The sequence below is a fragment of the Rutidosis leptorrhynchoides genome, chromosome 4, assembly GCF_046630445.1.
Source record: "Rutidosis leptorrhynchoides isolate AG116_Rl617_1_P2 chromosome 4, CSIRO_AGI_Rlap_v1, whole genome shotgun sequence".
Taxonomy (NCBI): domain Eukaryota; kingdom Viridiplantae; phylum Streptophyta; class Magnoliopsida; order Asterales; family Asteraceae; genus Rutidosis; species Rutidosis leptorrhynchoides.
The window spans coordinates 165,728,673-165,749,852 of record NC_092336.1 but is presented as its reverse complement, the minus strand read 5'-3'; positions in this window follow the sequence as shown (position 1 = coordinate 165,749,852).

Genomic DNA, 21,180 nt, shown 5'->3' with positions numbered 1-21,180 from the left:
ATAACAATATTAATAATTGTAATCACAATAATAATAATGATAATATTTATAATAATACACATGTTAATAACAATAATAATAACTCTAATATTTATATAATGATACTTAAGTTAATAATAATAATAGTCATAATAACTAATAAATAATACTAATAATAATCCTAATTATGTTAAAAATAATAATACATACATTAGTAATGGTATTAATAATAATAATCATAATACTTGTAATAATAATAATTAATAATTATAATAATAATAACAACAACAACAATAATGATAATAATAATGATAATAATAATAATAATAATGATAATAATAATAATAATAATAATAATAATAATAAAAATAATAATAATAATAATAATAATAATAATAATAATAATCATAATAATAATAAAGGAGATAATAAACTACCTCAATAAGCCTTTTCTATAAAAAATGCCTCGAGCCGGGATCGAACCCGAGACCTCTCGCTCATCCGTACCACTTACAACCATCTAACCATCCTGTTTTTCTGTAAAAACCTTAAAAATAAAATCATATAACCCGTATTTTTAAAAGCCTGATTCACCTTCTTCACCTCAAATCCAATATCGAACAGAGACCAAAATTTTTATAACGAAATCATTGTTTGTTTGTTTTGGAATTTATACACAAAACAGAAGAGACCAGCTGTGGGGAATTGCCTTAATAGAAAAAAAACAGATGCAAAAACAGTCGCGTATGAACATATGAACTTTAAATTCGATTTTTGATTTCCATCCCGTTTTAAATAAAAATTACTACATGAAATAGGTTGGAAACCTTTACTAGAAACTTTCTAAATCCTCAATTTTACTAGAAACATCAAAACAAATACGAATTTGATGATGAACCATTCGTTTGACTTTTTCATTCGAAAACTTTAACTCAGAAATTAACTCACGATAATAAGAATTGGAGATGGAAACTTTGCAGAAAGTTTTAATGGATGAATCCTAACGCATTTATACTTTTTGAAAATTGGTTCGTTTTGAGGTTTTTGAAAAAATGGATCAAGAACAGAGACCGATGGATTTATTGGGTTTTTCTTTGGAAATTTCAATTTGATAAATACTGTAAGGGTTTTTAATTAATAGGGATAAGAAAAGAACTAAATGTGTTAATCAAATTTATCGAATAATTTGATTATCATCCAGCCAATTTGATCGACAGGTTCCAAAAAAACATATAAAAAATATAGAAAAGGCGTACGATTCTTAATCGAATTGGTTGTATCTGTGATTGGATCTCTTAATTGGTACTAACTTGAAGACATAAGGATCAATTTACAACAGATGATACCGATGTGCAAATGAATACAATATTTCTTGTATTTTATATACACATTTAACCGTAATTATCTATATATCTGCATAAATATTAATGTATAAATATATAAAATTGTGTTTTGTATATACATATGTATTTATATATATATGTACATATATCAATATTTATATATCTGTATTTAAATTTAATATTTATTCGTATATATAGTATTGATTACATAATACATTTTTGTATATATATAATAATATATATGTATAGATACATCTATTTTTTTATATATCTGTATATATATTTTCTGTATGTTATAATTAATCTTTTAATTAATAAATATATCTATAATAATACTCTTAATGTTATAAAAAAATAATAATAACACTTTATCATAATATAACAATATTATTGATAATAATAATATCTACAATATTATTTGTTGACATATATTTATGTAATAGATTAGTGGCGCACGGTTTTATCTTTGTTATGTATTGTATTTACTGTTTTACCATGGTAACTTTGTATCTTTTGTAATTAGGGAGGTTGTCATATTTAAACAACCTCCCCACAACTATTGTAACTAGTTATCCACTTTGCACTAAATCGTCTTATCCTTTCTCTCATATGTTCTTGATAACTAATAATTCCAACCCACTAATCAACTCACAAACCGTCGATCTAGGCTTCATTAGGGACTAACAATTGGTATCAGAGCGGGACTTGCTATCTTGCTTGTTGATCCAAGGATTGAAGCTTTTAGACTCGTGTTTTGAAGTGTTTGGTGTTTTCGGTTGAGGTATCACGATTAATCTTCTTTTAGTAACGAATTTGGTTGTTGTTTGTTAAGTATATCTATCTTTCTGCTTGAAATCTGTGTTAAATGCTTAACATGTTCTAAAATTTGCATGCTATATCTCAGATTAACTTGTTCTAAAAATATTTTATGCACGAAAAAGTTCTTTTGACCCTAATCTGTGTCATGTTTTTCGTATGATGAAGTATGTTTAACATGTTTCTGTCTTATGAAAAAGTGATGTATGTCAAAATGGTATGTAATTCATGAAGTTTTCTGGTAATTTTGTGCTTAGCTCATGTACTTTGTTCATATTTAATGCTCATATGCTCATGTTTCTGCTGCCATGACTGAGATATGATGATTTTATCACCTTTTTACATGATTTACTTGAAAAGTACTTGAAATTCTGCACTTCACTCATGTTAAGGTTAATTAAAGGTCCTAAAGTTACATGATTCATTGCTAATTTGTCCTTAAACTCTGCTAAATCTTCTTAAGAATTGCTTAAGTTTTTTCCAGAACAGGTGCTCCAAAACCCCTTCTGGGTTTGAGACTGCTTGAAAACCTCCCAGGGTAGTATCACTACAGTGAAACCCTAAGGTTTTTGCTCGAAAAACCTATTCACTTTCCCACGTGTTGAGTCTGTTTTGGCTCCAAACTTTGGACTTGTAGTCAATACCCACCGAAATCTCTATTACCCGGTAGTTTTAGGTGTGAAAATGACATGTCCTTGACATAATCCCTTGATTTGTGTCATAGAGGACAAAGGACTTGTCCTTTTGTACATAAGCTTGTACTTTTGTGTAAGTTTTCACGTGCATTGGTACTCAGTCTCTTAAAGTCAAACAACTTGAACTTAAACAAACTAAATTAAGTGTTTTTCAGTCAAATTGCTCGAAAAAAATTGTGAAAAGTGTGATCTTTGCTCGAGAACAGTGTGTAATTTGAGTATTTGCTAGAAAAATTGTGTTCAAAATTAAAAGATTGACTGAAAACAGTTATTTTTACTGCCCTAAATCCTTGCACGAAAAACTTTTGCTGCTCAAAAATCTTAAGTTTTGTCTCATTGTGCTCGAAAACTTAGTTTCCAGAGAACCTGGTTTTGCTCGAAAACCACCCTGTTTTGTAGGCTTGGTTTTGTTTGAAACCCTTGTTATCTACTCGAAAATTTAGGTGCTCTAGAACTAGCTAGGTGCTCGAATACCTTAACTGCTCGAATACTTTGCCTGCTCTAAAACTTTTCTAGTGCTTTATTCTCTTACCTGCTCGAAAACCTAGGATCTTGCTTCCATAACTATCCTGCTCGAAATCCTCCCTTTCTTTACTACTTTGTTGCTGCTCGAAAACATAGTCTGACTTGAAGTTTGGCTTTGCTCAAAAACCACTTGGCTCAACATACCCTAATTTCACTCTGATTACACAAGTGATTCTCTACACTCAAACTCATCCCCTTACCAATCTCTTGTTAAAATTCCTCTCTTCTGCACCACTCAGTTTACACTACTAGTTAAGATGGCTACTACAAACCATGATACTTTGGTTATGGGCTCGGATACCCGTCCTCCCATACTGTTCGAGGAACTGTTTGACGAATGGAAAGGAAGGTTTGATAACTTCATCGATGGAAAAGGAGAACAAACCAAATACCTCTGGGAATCATTTCTCAATGGACCTAAGATCTCACTTCACCCTGACACCGGCACGGTTCTAAAACCCTATGAACTCCAGGGTGAAGAAGCCAAGAGAGCTCAAGCCGATATCGATTCCAGGTCCATTATCATGCAAGCCCTTCCTCATGACATGTACAAGTCCGTCAGCTCTCTGAAATCCGGAAAAGAACTTCTAGATGAAATCACCCGTCAATAGGAAGGATACAGCCAATCCGATCAGATAAAACTTGACATAGCTCTCGCAATGTATGAGGACTACTTTCAGAAACTCGATGAACCTCTAAAGGACTGCTACAGACGTTTCTGTGAAGTCATTAATGAGCTAAAGAAGGTTGGAGTGAAAAAGGAAAATCAAGAGCTGAACATGAAATTCTGAAGAAACTAAATGCCACCTGGACACCATACGGAAACAACTTCCGTGCCTCCAAAAACACCAAGAAGTACAACATCCATGAAGTTGTAGGGAAACTAATGAATCATCAACCTGATGTTCTAGCCACCCAAAATCCTAAATCCAACCTCGCTGAAACCAGTGATCCAATGGCTCTATTTGTTAACAAAAGCTCCACCAAAACCCCTTCCAACTGCTCCAACTCACTCAAAGCAAAATAAACCATTTCCTCTGATGAAGACACATACTCTAATATTGATGAAGAACATCGAGATCTCGTCAAGGCTGCCGCAATGTTCAGCAAGCAACTGAATCTCAGGAGATCATCTGGAGGTTTTAGAAAAAACAACAACAATCGAACCTCATCCAGCTCTTTATACTACAAAAAACCCGAAACCTCAACCACTCAATACCGGGCCCCTGACAACAAGGACCCCGATAATGTTTGTTTCAACTGTGGTAAAATAGGTCACTTTGCACGAGAATGCAGACTACCTAAACGAAAGGAGGTCGATTACTACAAGAAAAAGATGTTGCTCGCCCAAGATGCCAAAAAGGGGAAGGTCCTCAAAGCCTCAGATGATGTTTGGCTAAACTGGTCAGACAGTGAACAGGAGCCCGAACTAGCTAATGTAGTGAAACTCACCAACATGAACCATGCTCCTGACAATGTTTCTTTCGATGATGAGGAAGAGGTACAATTTTACACTGACATAATTCATGAATATTATAACTCTGTAAATAATAGTTTTGAATGTGTTTCTGATGTATTGCAAGCACCCTCTAAAAGACCTAATGACCCACCTATCCAAGTTAATGTGTCCATTAGAGATGAACCTGCTTCTCATAATCATGATAAAATGCTCCCTGAATTGCCTGATATGTATGTTGACAAATTTGCTAAAATGAGTAAGGACCTTAGATCACTTGCTAGTCAAGTTAGTAGACTACAAAATGATAACCATAGGTTAAAAGCTGAATTGAAAATCAAAGTGTCAAACAATGCATACCTAACACTTCAGAAGGATCTAGCTGATAAAGTAACACAATTGAAGGAGCTAGAATCTAGTGTGAGACCGTTACGAATAGAAAGGACAGACATTAGGTTAAGAAATGAAGTTCTTAGTGAGAAAGTAGACAATGCTGAGAAAGAAATTAAGAAACTCACTGCTTCTAAGAAAACTCTCCTAGACACCTTAGAAGAAAAGATAAGAGAACCCCTCTTCGATCTTGCTAAGAAAACCTCTGAATGTTCTAAACTTACCGCACATAATCTAGAGCTTCAAACTAGTCTAGGACAATTTGAAGAAAAGCTCTACAGGACCGAACAGTCTAAGGTTGTTTTAGCATGACACATCTCGAATCAAACCCTTTTCATGAATCGACCAAAGGACTCCTTCCGTGAGAACAAAGGCCTAGGATTTGAAAATCCTCTCACCTTGTCTAATATGGCCAAAGATGAGCCCTGTCTGTATGATAGTAGATATTTGATGATTGGCCTACCTGTACGACTCACATTTGCATCCAACAATGAGGTTGAGGAAGCATTGGCTAAAAGATCAACTAAAATGAAACAAGAAATTGCTCTAATCTATGATAAAATCAACGCTCTTTATTTGAAAAAGAAAAACTCATTTTCATATGAAAGCTTACCTGATTTGTTTAATGAAAGTGGAAGTTCGGAAGGTCAAAAACGTGTTGTCTATTTACCAACTCTGGTATTAGAAAAATACATCATCAATTTAGAAAAGGAACTTTTCGAAAATAAAATGAATTCTTTTGACAATGAACGAAAATTTCTGATGATCATAAAAGCCATGCTACACCAAATCTCACTCCAAGTGACAACAAATGATCAACTTACACATGATGTGCATGAACTTCAAAAACAGATTTCTAGTCAAGCGACTACTTTCTGTGAAATGATTTCAAAGTCCAAAGCCCCTCAGGAACCGCCACCCTGCCACATTATATAATCCTCAAATGTTCTTGCTGATTCTCTCGGGAAAGAAATCGTTGACTTAAAACTTGAGCTAAAAGGATATAAGAAACATGTTGCTCTAATTGAAAAGGATAACATTGATTTACAAGTAAAAGTTTTAATGAATCGTGATTTTGAAAAAGCTGAAAAGAATTTTGGTCCAACATTAACACAAGACTATTCACAACAAAAGGAATCAAAATCAACGCAAGAGAAATTTGTACCATGGGTACCCACTTATTCTCAACGAGTTCTTCCCCCACATCACCAAGGTTTTCCTTACACTACTGTAGTGAACTCAAGGAAACCTGTCATTCCAGATGTCACCATCCTAAAAAACCCTAATCATGGCTCTCGTTTAGAGATGATTGTCACTAAAAGGGGTGCTAATCCCAAACCACCACATTCCGCAACCTTGATGAGAAAGCCAAACAACCCTGTTCGAAGAATAATCCAAGAACATGGTGGGTATGACCACTTAACAAGAAAAGCCCATAACCACCCTGCACCGTCTATTCTAGACATGAGGGGTGGTTCAAGTAGCCCTCACGTCCACCGAAATGGCAACCACTCTAACTCCTTTCAGAGCAACAGTGGTAGACCATTAAAACATAACCCCGAATCCATCAGACATCCGCAACTATCAAATCTCAACTATGCTGCAAAGCGGGTATCTGATGGATTAACTAAGACTCAAAAGCGAAATCATCGCAAAAGAGCACAAAGGGCTAGACATTCATTACTTAAAAACATGAATCGTTTTCAAACTGGGTCTAAATTTGGTGTTTTAAATTTCACAGGACCTAAACCAAAACAAAGCATTTTGAAAGCATGGAAACCCAAGACTGAAACAGTCCAAGCATCCTCAAGTCTTGCTTCTCAGTCCGGGTCATTAATTTGTAATAGATGTAAAAGACGTCTGTATTTTGGTCACCAAAACCATGATTCGTGTGTTGTAATGAATGTTCAGACTTTGTCGAATGCATCTTCCGATAAACCAAATGTTTTAAAATCTCTGAATCTGTCTGCTTACAAGGAACCCGAGATAACTGGGTGCCTAAAACCTGTGCTTAACTCTGTTTTGTAGGTTATCCCAGCATGTGTTTGGTATTTGGACTCTGGTTGTTCCAGACACATGACTGGCGATAAATCAATATTGACAAACTATGTCAACAAGTTCCTAGGTACTGTTCACTTTAGAAATGACGAAATTGCAACAATCGAGGGGTATAGAAATTATGTGTTCAACGGTGTGACCATCAAACGTGTGTCCTATGCTCGAGAGCTTAGGTGATGCCTCTTCAGTGTCAGCCAATTCTGTGACAGTGATCTCCACGTGATCTTTGAAAGATCTATGTGATGTGTCCAAACCATGGAGGGAGACAACCTACTGGAAGGAAAATGTGAATCCACTCTTTACTCTTTTGCCATGAAAAACATGTCTTCAAACTTACAAACACTCTGACTGGTTTCCAAAGCTTCCTCTGAAACCTCATGGTTGTGGCATCACCGGATGTCACATCTTCACTCTCAGAACCTCAACAAACTTGTCTCTAACAACCTTGTTGACGGTGTTCCACTCATCTCATTTGATACTACACAGGTTTGCCCTTCATGTGTTATGGGAAAGATTCATAAATCCTCCCACAAATCAAAAACCGAATCCAACACCTCCAATCCACTTCATATGCTTCATATGGACCTTTGTGGACCAATGCGTATTTCCAGTATTGGTGGAAGAAAGTACATCCTAGTGATAGTTGATGACTATTCACGATACACATGGGTCAGATTTCTGAAAAGTAAGTCTGAAACTCCGAAAATAATCATTGATTTTCTGAAAAGAATCCAATTATCCACCAATAAGCTTGTACATATCCTCAGAACTGATAACGGCACGGAATTTCAAAATTATGTTCTTAACTCATATCTAGATCATGCCGGTATCACCCATCAAACCTCTGCTGCTCGTACTCCACAACAAAATGGAGTTGTTGAAAGACGTAATCGCACCCTTGTTGAAGCAGCAAGAACAATGCTGGTTTATTCCAAGCTACCCCCGTCCCTCTGGGCTGAAGCTGTTAACACTGCATTCTTCACCCAAAATCGGTCCATCGTTAATCGTCGGTTCGACAAAACTCCATATGAACTTCTTTTCAATCGTCGACCTAACATGAAGTACTTTCGCATATTTGGATGTGTGTGCTATGTTCTAAACGACGAGGACAACCTTGTAAAGTTTGATGTTCGCGGCGATGAAGCAATATTTATTGGCTACTCTCAACATCGTATGGCATATTGTGTTTACAATCATCGAACTCGAATAATTAAAGAAAACACCAATGTCAAGTTTGATGAGATGTCTGGAATGGTGCTTGGTCATAACGGCTCTTGCCCTGGACTCAATTCTGATCCTCACTTCTGACATGTTCCACTGGCCACCTCTGATGATCTGGATGTGTTGTTTGAACCCATCATCCCTCCAATGTCATCAAACCCCACGGTACCCTCTGAACCGGCTCCCCCCGAATCAATCACAATCGGTTCCTCTACTCCAGCGGTCGTGGGCGGATCACCATTCGACGAAAGTAATTTCTCTGAATTTCTTCTTCTAGATGACCTTGACACTGGAGTGTCTTCCTCAAACAATGCTCCCATTTCCAACTCTCATCCTCTAGCTGTTGAATCGTCTCCTCTTGAATCTAGTGAAGATACTCCTTCAAATGAAACGGATACTAGGTCTTTAGACGCTGCAACTCCTCCCATACTTTCCACCGAACAAAATGCAGATACCCTTGTTCCTCTGTGGGAAGAAAATGCCACCTTCCCTACTGATAACACTGAACTTTCTGGATCCTCATCTTCTTCGCATACCGTCACCTCTCTTAATGATGGATCTGCTTCACCTCTTCTATATTCCACGAAATGGACTGCAGATCATCCAATTCATCAAATCATTGGTGATCCAGATGCTCCTGTCCGCACTCGCAAGGCTTCCAAAAATGAATGCCTCTTCGCTGCCTTTCTGAGCACGATCGAACCTAAAACTGCCTTTGAGGCCCTCCAAGATCCCGACTGGTCTTTAGCCATGCAAGAATAAATTCATCAATTTGATCGGCTTGAAGTATGGGAACTTGTTCCTCGTCCATCTAGAAAAACCATTATTGATACCAAGTGGATCTTCAAAAACAAGAAGGCTCCTCAAGGCATCATCATTCGTAACAAAGCACGTCTCGTAGCAAAAGGATACATACAACAAGAAGGAATTGACTACGAAGAAACATTTGCTCCTGTGGCTCGATTAGAAGCCATCCGTCTATTTCTTTCATATGCTGCTCACAAGCGGTTCACCGTTTATCAAATGGACGTAAAAACTGCTTTTCTGAACGGCATTCTTCAAGAAGAGGTCTATGTCCGTCAACCTAAAGGTTTCGTAGACTCCAAATGCCCCAACCACGTGTATCTCCTTTCCAAGGCTCTTTATGGTCTAAAACAGGCACCCAGGGCGTGGTATGAAACCCTGACCGCATTTCTTATCAAGAACGGCTTCTCAAGTGGAACCATTAACACGACTCTATTCTTCAGAAAACAGAAAGAACACATCTTGCTAATTCAAGTCTATGTTGATGACATCATCTTTGGCTCCACCTCCCCCGCTCTCTGCTATGAGTTTTCTGAACTCATGAAGAACAAGTTCGAAATGAGCATGCTCGAAGAACTCCATTTCTTTCTAGGATTAGAAGTTAAACAACTTCCAAAGGGGATTTTCATCGGTCAATCAAAATACATTTCAGGTATGTTCAAAAAGTTTAACTTTTCTGAGATGAAAATTAGCCCCACTCCAATGTCAATCAACATATCATTACATGTTGATCTGGATGGTCAATCTTTCGATCAAACTCTCTATAGGAGCCTCATTGGCTCATTGATGTATCTCACTGCTAGTAGACCCGACATCATGTTTGCTGTATGTCTGTGTGCCCATTTTCAGGCCAACCCTAGGTATTCTCACTACAAGGCTGTAATGAGAATCTTTAGCTATCTTAAAGGCACACCCAATCTCAGACTCTGGTATCCCTTCGGGACTGGCTTCAACCTTACAGCATTCACGGATGCTGATCATGGTGGTGACCAAGTACACCGGAAAAGCACCTCTGGTGGTCTCCAATTCCTAGGTCACAAGTTAGTCAGCTGGTCCTCTCCCAAGCAAAACTGTATCTCTCTTTCCACTGCTGAATCTGAGTACATTGCAGCTGCAAGCTGTTGCTCTCAAGTACTGTGGATGCAGTCCCAACTACTTGACTATGGATTCAGATTCCACAAAATCCCGATCTACTGTGACTCTCAGAGTGCCATTGTTATCTCTAGTAATCCTGTTCACTACTCTCGAACCATACACATTGACATTCGCTATCACTTTATTAAAGATCATGTTGAAAAGGGAATGTTGAATTGTATTTTATATCCACCAAAAGTCAACTTGCTGACTTACTGACCAAGGCCCTAGATGAACCCACATTTAAAAATCTGGTTTATAAAATTGGCATGGTTGATTTCTTTTCCATTTAGGAACCTGGCAAGTACCTAGGGGAGTGATGCACTTGCCTAGGGGGAGTACTGTGTTTTTCAAAATCTGATGCATCACATTTTGAGGGGGAGATGAGAACAATGGCTCTCACATAAATTACAGTGTGAGACCCGGGATCTTAATTTGATTTTCAAAATCTTAACTGACTTTTACACAAATAACAATGTAAAACTCGCTCTTCAGCTAACTCTCCTAAAACCAGCAACTTTCTAGGGGGAGTTAACATCAAAATATCAGCAATGACGGAGGATGTGTCCTGGTGACTGCCTCAGGAGGATGTGTCTATATGACTGCCTCAAAATCTCAGTCAACCAATGACGGAGGATGTGCCCCTGTGACTGCCTCAAGAGGATGTGTCTAAATGACTGCCTCAACACCACAGTCAACAAATGACGAAGGATGTGTCCATGTGACTGCCTTAAGAGGATGTGTCTACATGACTGCCTCATGGTTCCTGGTCTCAATATCTATTAAAACCTGAGAAAATTAAATTTTGAAAAATAATTAAAGTTTAAACTTTAACTTGATTATTCCACAGAATTTCTTAAAATTCTTGAAGGTTATCATGATGTACCAAAATCCCTTTAAAATCCAAACCTGCTCAAAAATTTGAAAGTTTTTGAGCAAATTCAATTTCTGAAAATTTTCGAGCATTGGTGTCTGAAATCCAAACTTTTCGAGCATTAGTGTAAAGGTTCTCGAGCAAGGTTGACTGGAAATTTTTTTTTTTTTTTTGGTCATTATGTGGCTATAAAAGGATAAAACAAAATTCACTTTTGACCCCATCACTTTCAAATTTCACTTTTAAATTCAAAAACCCACTTGCTCTGTAGAACCATCATCATCATCATTACTGTTCATCGCCCCCTTCCCTTATTTTCTTCTATTTTATGTGTTTATGATTCAATCCATTGTCACACGGGAACTTAAATAGAATCTGTAATCATCTAAACATATAAGAAATGCCATGATTTATATGCTAGTTTGCTTAATCTCTGTTTACTGTTCAAAGGGGTATCGAACCCTAAGAACTTGAACTGATCAATTGTTCCTTCAAAGCAAATCGGTTATGATATATTGACTTAGGGTTCTTGTCTATGATAAATAGAACATGATTACTTCCTCTAATCCATTGTTAGATGCTTGTGTCCTTTCAATTTTGAATAGGGGTTAATTTTAGGGTTCACGACTAAATCTGAGCATATCTGATGTCTAGCCTTAATTCATGCTTTTGATAGAGTTAGGTTTATCATAGATTTCACTCGTTAAAACTCTACTTAGCCTAATTTGTTGATTTTTCTGCTAAGTGATAAATGTGTATTCAAACAGACAGAGTGCTCGAAAACTTCATGTTTTTGAGCGCTCGAAAACCCTTGTTGCCCAAAAATGTATTCTGACTGAAAACCTTTACTGTCTGGAACAATGTTCAATGACTGAAAACTTGCTGCTCGAAATATTTTGTCTGAAAAACATGTATGAAAATTGAGTACTGACTAAAAACTCTCTGCTCGAAATCTTTATCTGAAAAGTGTGCCTGAAAATTGTGTAGTGCCTGAAAACTCCCTGCTCGAAAAGCTCTGTCTGAAAACCTATCTGAAAATGAGTACTAGTGCATGCTCGAAAACCCCTTGTTAACTTAAAACCTTCCCTTGCTCAAAAAGTGTTTCTGCCCAAAATTTTCTAAGTGTTGGAAATGTTTTAAAACTGTCTTTGTCAAATTTTAATTGAAATAATTAAATGTTTTTGACACAACCTTTTCAAACACACCATATGAACTGTGTTTTAACTAACCATGCTCATGATACAACAACAATGTCAAACAATGCCTTTTTCGATGAAGATGTCCCCACCCCATGTGACTATTGGATCCCCATATTGCTAAACCACCCAATGCGCAACGTATTCACTGAGTTCGAGCATGCTACTGAGCGGCAGCTTCTCTTGATGCAAGACACCATGACTTACCATCCATCTGTTGATGACACCCCTGACTCCTTTTCCTTTCTAGTCACTCAAAACCCTGATCGGAGAGTCTCATTCACTTTAACTGACATGAGAAGATTCTTAGGCATCCCTGCAAGAGCTGAATATGATGCATTCCCTTCCGAGAATGAGATGTTAGCAGCCGTACAACAACTTGGATATGATGGAGAGGTCACAAATATAAGAGCGTTCAAAAAACAACGTATGGCACAACGATGGGCATTATTGTATACATTTGTTAACCGATGTTTCAACCCGATGCAGACTGGATCCGACCACATCACCATTTTCTTGTTAAAGATCTTCTATGGAATCGTGTTCCTGCCAACTGCTGATTTTGGCCGAGTTATCTGGGATCGCATGATAGAAATACACTCATCACCTCTCCCATCATACATTCAATTTCAGAGATTCTACGCAAACATTCTCGCAGGCATCATTGATGACAGCATCAGAACTCCAGAACCTATCCCTATAGATCAGGTTAAACCATTTGTGGAGCAGGAATATATCTCATATATTCAAAAGAGAATATGGTCCAAGAATGTTCAAGCTCAACTCATACCTGCTCATTTACTAAATCTCGGACCAAGAGATGATCCAAGAATAATAAGCTACTTAAGAGAGATAGGAGCTCTTATGGATCCCCTACCACCCGGGAAACCTGCCCTAGGAGCTGATAGGACACCTGGTGAGGGGTCTAGTAAGCGAGGGTTAAAGAAAAGAAAACTTGAGGGGAAAAGAATTGAGGGTGAAAATATGCCTAAAATAAAATCAAAAACCAAAGCAGGTAACCTCTGAACAACTCCAGAAGGTTCTTCACGATATTGATCAGAGTGATAAGGATGGAAATGAGGGTGGGGTTGAAAAATCAAGAGAAGATGTGCGGACCGGGAGTGAAATGGGGCAAAAAGAAAACGTTTGCCCCCCCCCCACCCAAACATTAGGAAGCCACTCATATGCACAAACATCTGTTTCATATGAGTTAGAATCGGCATCTCTAGATGAGATTCGCCAAAAAAAATTTCAAAATGTGTCTAGTGCTCACAAGGATTTGGTGCAGTCCTATACCGAACGTTCAGTGTCTATAGCTCAGACTGCAACAACAAGCGTAGAGCTTAGCAAATCTCCAAAAATTGCTTCTCTAAGATCGCTTGGAAGTCCTGTTTCAGCAGGCCTCACTGCTTAGATCTCTAGCTCAACAGTGGTGACAACTGAGTTTCATCAAGAATCTCATGATGTTTTCACTAACACTTCTTTGCAAGTCTCCATCACATCCTCACCAATTATCTCCATGGCTCTTTCACCACCACGATTAACATCACCACCACCTGATCTCAATGCTTCCCCACCACCGTCATCACCTCCAATCATGACATCATCTCCTATCACCCAGACTGTCACTCATCAACCAAATCTCACGTATATTCAATGGGAAAATGAATTCCACGCTTATCTTTTCTCAGTTAATATTTCTGAAGGTGACTACATCAGGAAAGCTATCCTTGGTCTTCTCAACTCTCTTTAACTCATCCCGAATTATCCACCAGTACTTGAACCAATCCCGTGTCATGTTGATCAACCATCTTCCTCTAGGCGACATGATGACCTCGATTCCGGCGGCCAACATGAGGGGGAGAATATCGGAGGAAGATCCACTGTGCATATCACTCAATCTATCAGTCAAACACAAACTCCACCTAGCTCTTCCAAGAAAGGGAAAGAAATTGTTGATGACTCTAACATGCCTGAAGGAATGGTCGAAGGGGTTGACTACACAGTAGAAGAAGATGATGTTGCCCCCGAAGGACATGACGTGATCACAATCAACTCTGATGATGAAGATGATTTCGATAAAGTTATGTTTGTTGATGTCAAAGAAGAAGTTGAAACCGAAATCAAAATGTCCGAAGTAGTGGTTACCTCAGCCGAAACCTCCCTTGCAATGGTGGTGTACACAAATCCTGACGTCGAACCCATCACCTCTCAGTCTGAAACAATCATCACATCCGCACCACAGCTTATCATCCCAAAATCTGAAGAAGAAGAAGAAGAAGAGGAAGAATACTTCACAAACTTGAAACCCCTACCTACTACGGTCATTGAAGGAGCTTTTACTAAAGAAAATTACGTAAACTTAGAAGCTCCGGACGAGGAAGAGCTGAATGAATTTGACCGGTTTGTCACTCAGGAATACACCGGTGAACCGGCACCAAGGTTTCCCAAACCAACTGCTCCACCACCTCCTGATCAATCTACGTCATCCGATCCTCAACATGGAGAATTCAACAAACACAGATCACTTCCGATCAAACTTGTTGAACCTCAATCTGAAGAAGTATTACAGGGCTGTTGGCTGGAGGAACAAGCTTATAGGATCTTCGTAAGTGAAGATAAACTCAAAAATGTGCCAGTAGCTGAAAGGTTCAAACCAATCGGGTGTTATGATTTTCTCAATGACAAAGAAAAGTTGATAATGTACTGTTACCAAAGGAGGGTTTATAAGAACTGGGATGAGTTTGAAATGGAAGACCAGAAAGAGAATCCGATTATCGTCATAAACAGTGTGTTCTGCAGATCATTATCTAAGAGAGTGTATACTCCATTTTTTAGAGTAATTCGTTCAAACGACCATGAATACACGTTCTCGGAGTATGATCTGATTGAACTCAATCCGGTTGACGTATTGTTTCTATACAATTGGTTGAGAAACAAAATAAGAAAGACTTAGATTATCGAAACGGCAATCGAAAGGGTGAGAAGGTTCATGAAAGACATAATTAAACTGTATATATATTTTCTGTATGTTATAATTAATCTTTTAATTAATAAATATATCTATAATAATACTCTTAATGTTATAAAAAAAATAACACTTTATCATAATATAACAATATTATTGATAATAATAATAATATCTACAATATTATTAATAATAATGATAATAATATTAATTTATAATGTTACTAAAATTTTTAATAATAATCTTATTAATAAGACTAAAAATAATAATACTATAACAATTTATATTTATCACACTTCATATCTATATATCAAAATAATAATTTTATTTTTTTAATTTGTAATTTTTAATATATTAATATTATATGTTATTGTTTATGAAATCTTATAATTTATATTATGTAATAACTTATATTAAGTAATAATTTCTTATTTATATATAACACAATATACAAATAATAAATATTAATAGAAATCACATATATACATATAGACTCATAATAATATCATGTATCTAATTATATATAAATACTTAATTCTTTATTATTTTATATATTTAATTCTAATTAATTAAAGTTTATTTTATTAACTCACAATATCATATATACACTTTTATTTTTATATTTTTACTTACATATTTACTTACGCACAATGGTTCGTGAATCGTCGAGAATAATCAAAGGGTATTTGAATACATGAACATAGTTCCAAAAATTTTGAGACTCAACATTATAGACTTTGCTTATCGTGTCGATATCATATTAAGATTTAAGTTAAAATTTAGTCGGAAATTCTCGGGTCGTCACAGTACTTGCCCGTTAAAGAAATTTCATCCCGAAATTTAATTGAGATGGTCATGGCTGACAATAAGTATGTTTTCATGACGCATATAAGCGGAAGATTAGGGTTTTATCATCACTGAGTAATATGGAAAAAACCATTTGATTTTTGTAAAGAGTATGAGTGAAGCTATCACCAAAAGAGTGGATTGAGTAGGTATAGATTCGTCATATCTTTTGACATAGATAGGATTGATTTTCAAGTTCAAGAGATTTGGAGAAAATCTTCGTAATAAGATTTGATTCTCCGGTAACCAAGGGAATTAGAATCCGCTTTAAATGTGATCATCCTTTTTGATTGCTCTGTCGGATGTTTTGCTATAAATTTCACCCTCTTCATTTTCATACAACTCACACCTTCTATTCTTTCTCCCTCACCTCATATTTTAAAGTATTCGTCAATATGCTCCATCCAGTTCTGATTCTCGATATACTTCTAACTTTCATATCGGTCATTCTTCTTTTTCATCTACCGCCGGAAGAATCTATTTACTTCTACTATACTCTTGGGTTTATAGTGTTTCTAGTTCTTCCGTGTCTTTATATTGCTATATGCATCGACATATACGGTTTATAATTTCTGGGTGGTTGTTGGGTTTTATATCTTCCCTTATATTTCGATGTCCCTGCTTCTGTCTTCTATAATCATTGTCATCTCCAATTAATGCTCTCTTTTATTTGCTGCAATTTATATCCCAATTTCTGTTTCGGAGCTTTGCCCTTTCGTTTCGTCTTCTTGCGAGTAAGTACCGCTTATAATGGTCCATAATTCGCAGATAAAAATTTCGGAATAAACATTGTTAATGTTCTAAGAAGGAAATAGTAATGGCACGATCTTGATTTGTCAAATTATCAGAATACCTCAGAAAAGATCGAATCATCAAGAAAATATTTTCTTGATATTTTTAGAGATTAAGTAGAATACAAGAATCGTGTAACATGGCACATGATGACAGTATGGTCTGTGAATCATCATGTTTCATTAGAAACTCAACATGAATTACTGTAATATAATCACGTTGATCAAGTGTTATTATATTGTACTAACTCATGATTCAGTTCCCAACACTACTTCAAAAACATTCTTATTTTAAACTTGAGGGTTTCAGAATTCAGAAACTAAAATAGTTTCTTTTATGATGTAATACAGATAGCGCAAAGAGGTAAATGATTTCAGATAAGAATAATTATGGAAATATCTTTAGAAATATGGAGGATATTTATAATGAAAGATACGATGATATCTTATAATTTCTAATATCAGAGGATGATGAAGGGTATTGTTTGCAGGGGTTTAGAGTCAGGAACAAGGTATTTGTTAATGACTTCAGCAGATACTGAATCATTTGGATTCTTTGAAGTCAGGTTCAGTCTTTGTGATTTGTCCACAGCCTCCTTCATACTTTGCTCAATCCGATTTCCAGGTCCAAAACTTCTCTTTTTCTGAGCTTTGCCAATGCACTATTCTTTATCATCAAACTTTTTACTGTTAAAGTCGTTTATAGTTTTTGCTGCTTCATCAGCATTTTTCCATTTTCGGAGAACCAATTCGTAGTTCGGAGTGTTTTTCAGAAACTTCACATTCAAATTAAGTCCAGAAGATAGACGTTATATATACACATATAACTGTTGGCGTAGACATGCTGCGAGATTTCAAAATAGTGATTGCTGATTCCCGATGATTCGTATGGCAATTCTCGTTACAAGATGCAAATGAGTAAATGATGGGGTTTCGGTAAATATAATGATTCTTCGGAAGGTCAAAGATCGGTGAAGTTGTGAATAAGTTTATTGCTAATGTGGTGGAATATGAAAGGTTCTCCGGTAACAAAAGGGTAATCATATATATCAAGATTATGATAAGGCTACTCCGAATGAAAAATCAAAGTTGTCTTGTTGGAGCTGTGATAGAATTTGCTACTTTGCAAAGGAATTGCAAAGTTATTTTTGCTAATAAATGCCAAAGGATCTGACACAGATATGTGTTGAATTATGACTTTGGCTTCGAGAGCTTTTTAAGTACATAACTGTGGGTAATATGTGGTTGGATCATCATCTCGATTGCTCATTATTTGAAGTGTCTTCAAAATTTTCAAAGGGTTTGAACACAGATTGTAATCGTTAATATACATTTGATGTTCTAACACATTTTTGAAGTCAAAGTATAACTTTGAAAGATGTAGGAATCTAAAAGTGATGGTACCGGTTATATCTCGAATTGAATTCTGAGGTTTCAAAATCAGAATATGTAATTGGGTTTGAATGAGTATGGTTGTTTTGATTTCTATGAAAGAATGTATATTATTGTGAAAGTAGGAAGTATAGTTGATAATTTGCTTAATCAGATTCGAAGAATGTAATATATTAATTGTGAATATATATATATATATATATATATATATATATATATATATATATATATATATATATATATATATATATATATATATATATATATATCTCGGGTATTACCTACCCGTTAAAAAAAATTTCACAATTAATATTTTGAACAAAAAATTTTTTATTACAGTCTTTATGAAAATATATGCGTATATATTCTCTTCAGATGTAGCATAGATTTTAATGAGTTAATACTAAATTAAACTCATTCGATTTACGGTTGGAACTAGAATTGAATAATCCCTTGAAGGCTTTAGAGATTACATAAGTATTTCTTCAATAATATTGAAATTATGAATCAATACTTCGTTATTTGTTGAGGCGTGATGTTAGTTTTCGTTAAATTCTTGTGAACTTCGCAAAGTACGAATGATGTTATCTGAAAAGTTTCGGGTACATCGATGATGAAAGTGTAAAATCAAATATATACTAGATTTATTATGAATTGGAATTTTTTGAATTGAGACAGAGATTGTAGTTAATGATGGTTAAGTTTCGGGCGAAGGACGTACATTATAGCATATTTGTAATATGAATTAACCGAGTAGTTAAGATTCACACACAATAGCTTAGCACGGAAAGATTTATTTTTATTACAAAATATATATATATAATATACATATAATTCCTTCAGAGGGAATGAGATTCTTCATAACTCGTTGATACAATATACGCGTTATTGATTCGTAATGATGTCCACAGTGATTCTTGAACTGACGGAGTTTGTGATGTTATAGGTGTTGTTGATTATGATGCTGACTGCACTGACGATGCTGGTGACGCTTACGATACTGATGATGCTTTTGGTAAAACAAGTTTAGCTTGTTAACCACACACCATTTTTGTCAGGGTTTCTACTCTTCCTTCTATCATTTTGGTTTGCTTAACTGATTTATGGTTAGGGCTAGATTAGATAATCTCTAAGACTTTAGAGATTACATAATTGCCGCAGAATGTTTCTCTAATGAAGTTATGAGTCAATACTTCATTATTTGTTATTGGTACCCCTTGGTATCTATGGTGCGTATGATGTTGATGTTCGTGGGACAGATTGTGAAATTGAGGTGTGGGATGCGGATGTTGTTGTTGGTGTTTGTAATCTTTGCATCATATTCTCCAAAGCCACTACCCGAGCGCGAAGCTTGTTGACTTCTTCTATTACACCGGGGTGATTGTCGGTTCGGACGAGCGGATAAATAAAATCTAGAATTTGATGTAGTATGTAATCGTGACGAGATACCCTGGAAATGAGAGAGAAAATGGTGTCTCGAACAGGTTCGCCGGTAAGTGCTTCAGGTTCTTTGCCAAGAGGGCAATGTGGTGGATGGAAAGGATTGCCTTCTTCTTGTCTCCAATGATTAAGGAGGCTACGAACCCATCCCCAATTCATCCAGAATAGATGATGGCTGATTGGTTGGTCCATTCTGGTCACACTGCTTTCGAAGCTTGAGTGGGATTCCATTTCGGAATCTGAGGGACTTGAACTAATGACTAATTCCATTTCGTACGATTGAATAAGGATTTTTCGATATGAAATGATTTTTGGTTATCAGATGGTATTCTAATTACATAGAATATCCATAGATATAGAACAAAAGATTTCGTAGATTACGGAAGAATTTGCGGGATATGCCAGGCAAAGCTTACAGTAACAGATACGCCAAGATATGAATTAGTAGATACGCTAAGATATGAATTTTGTCTATACACTACTCATGCAATTAATGTAGTAAGACGTGTCTAGACTAATAATGATAAGCAGGTAATTTCCTAAGGATGATAAGCAGATGATTTCCGACTAGAAATGATAAGCAAAACTTTTGACATGCAGACACGATCGAAGTCTAGACTCACTAATGCATCCTAACGACTTATCAATTAGACACACTAGTGCAGACCTGGTTCGCTAAGACCACCACTCTGATACCACATGTAAAGACACGTCCTAATCCATAAGAACGAATACAATAACATATGATTACATCGCGAGGTATTTGACCTCTATATGGTACATTTTACAAACATTGCATTCGTTTTAAAAGACAAACTTTCATTACATCAAAAGTTGACAGGCATGCATACCATTTCGTAATATCCATCTATAATTGATCTAATCTATCATTTACTTTATCATAATCTTTACCGAACTCAACGACTTGAATGCAACGTCTTTTGAAATATGCCATGAATGATTCCAAGTAATATCTTTAAAATGAGCTAATGCACAGCGGAAGATTTCTTTAATACCTGAAAATAAACATGCTTTAAAGTGTCAACCAAAAGGTTGGTGAGTTCATTAGTTTATCATAATCACTCATTTCCATCATTTTAATAGACCACAAGAATTTCATTTTCATTTCTCATAAATATACGTCCCATGCATAGAGACATAAATCATTCATATGGATTGAGCACCTGGTAACCGACATTAACAAGATGCATATAAGAATATCCCCTATCATTCCGGGAAATCCTTCGGACAT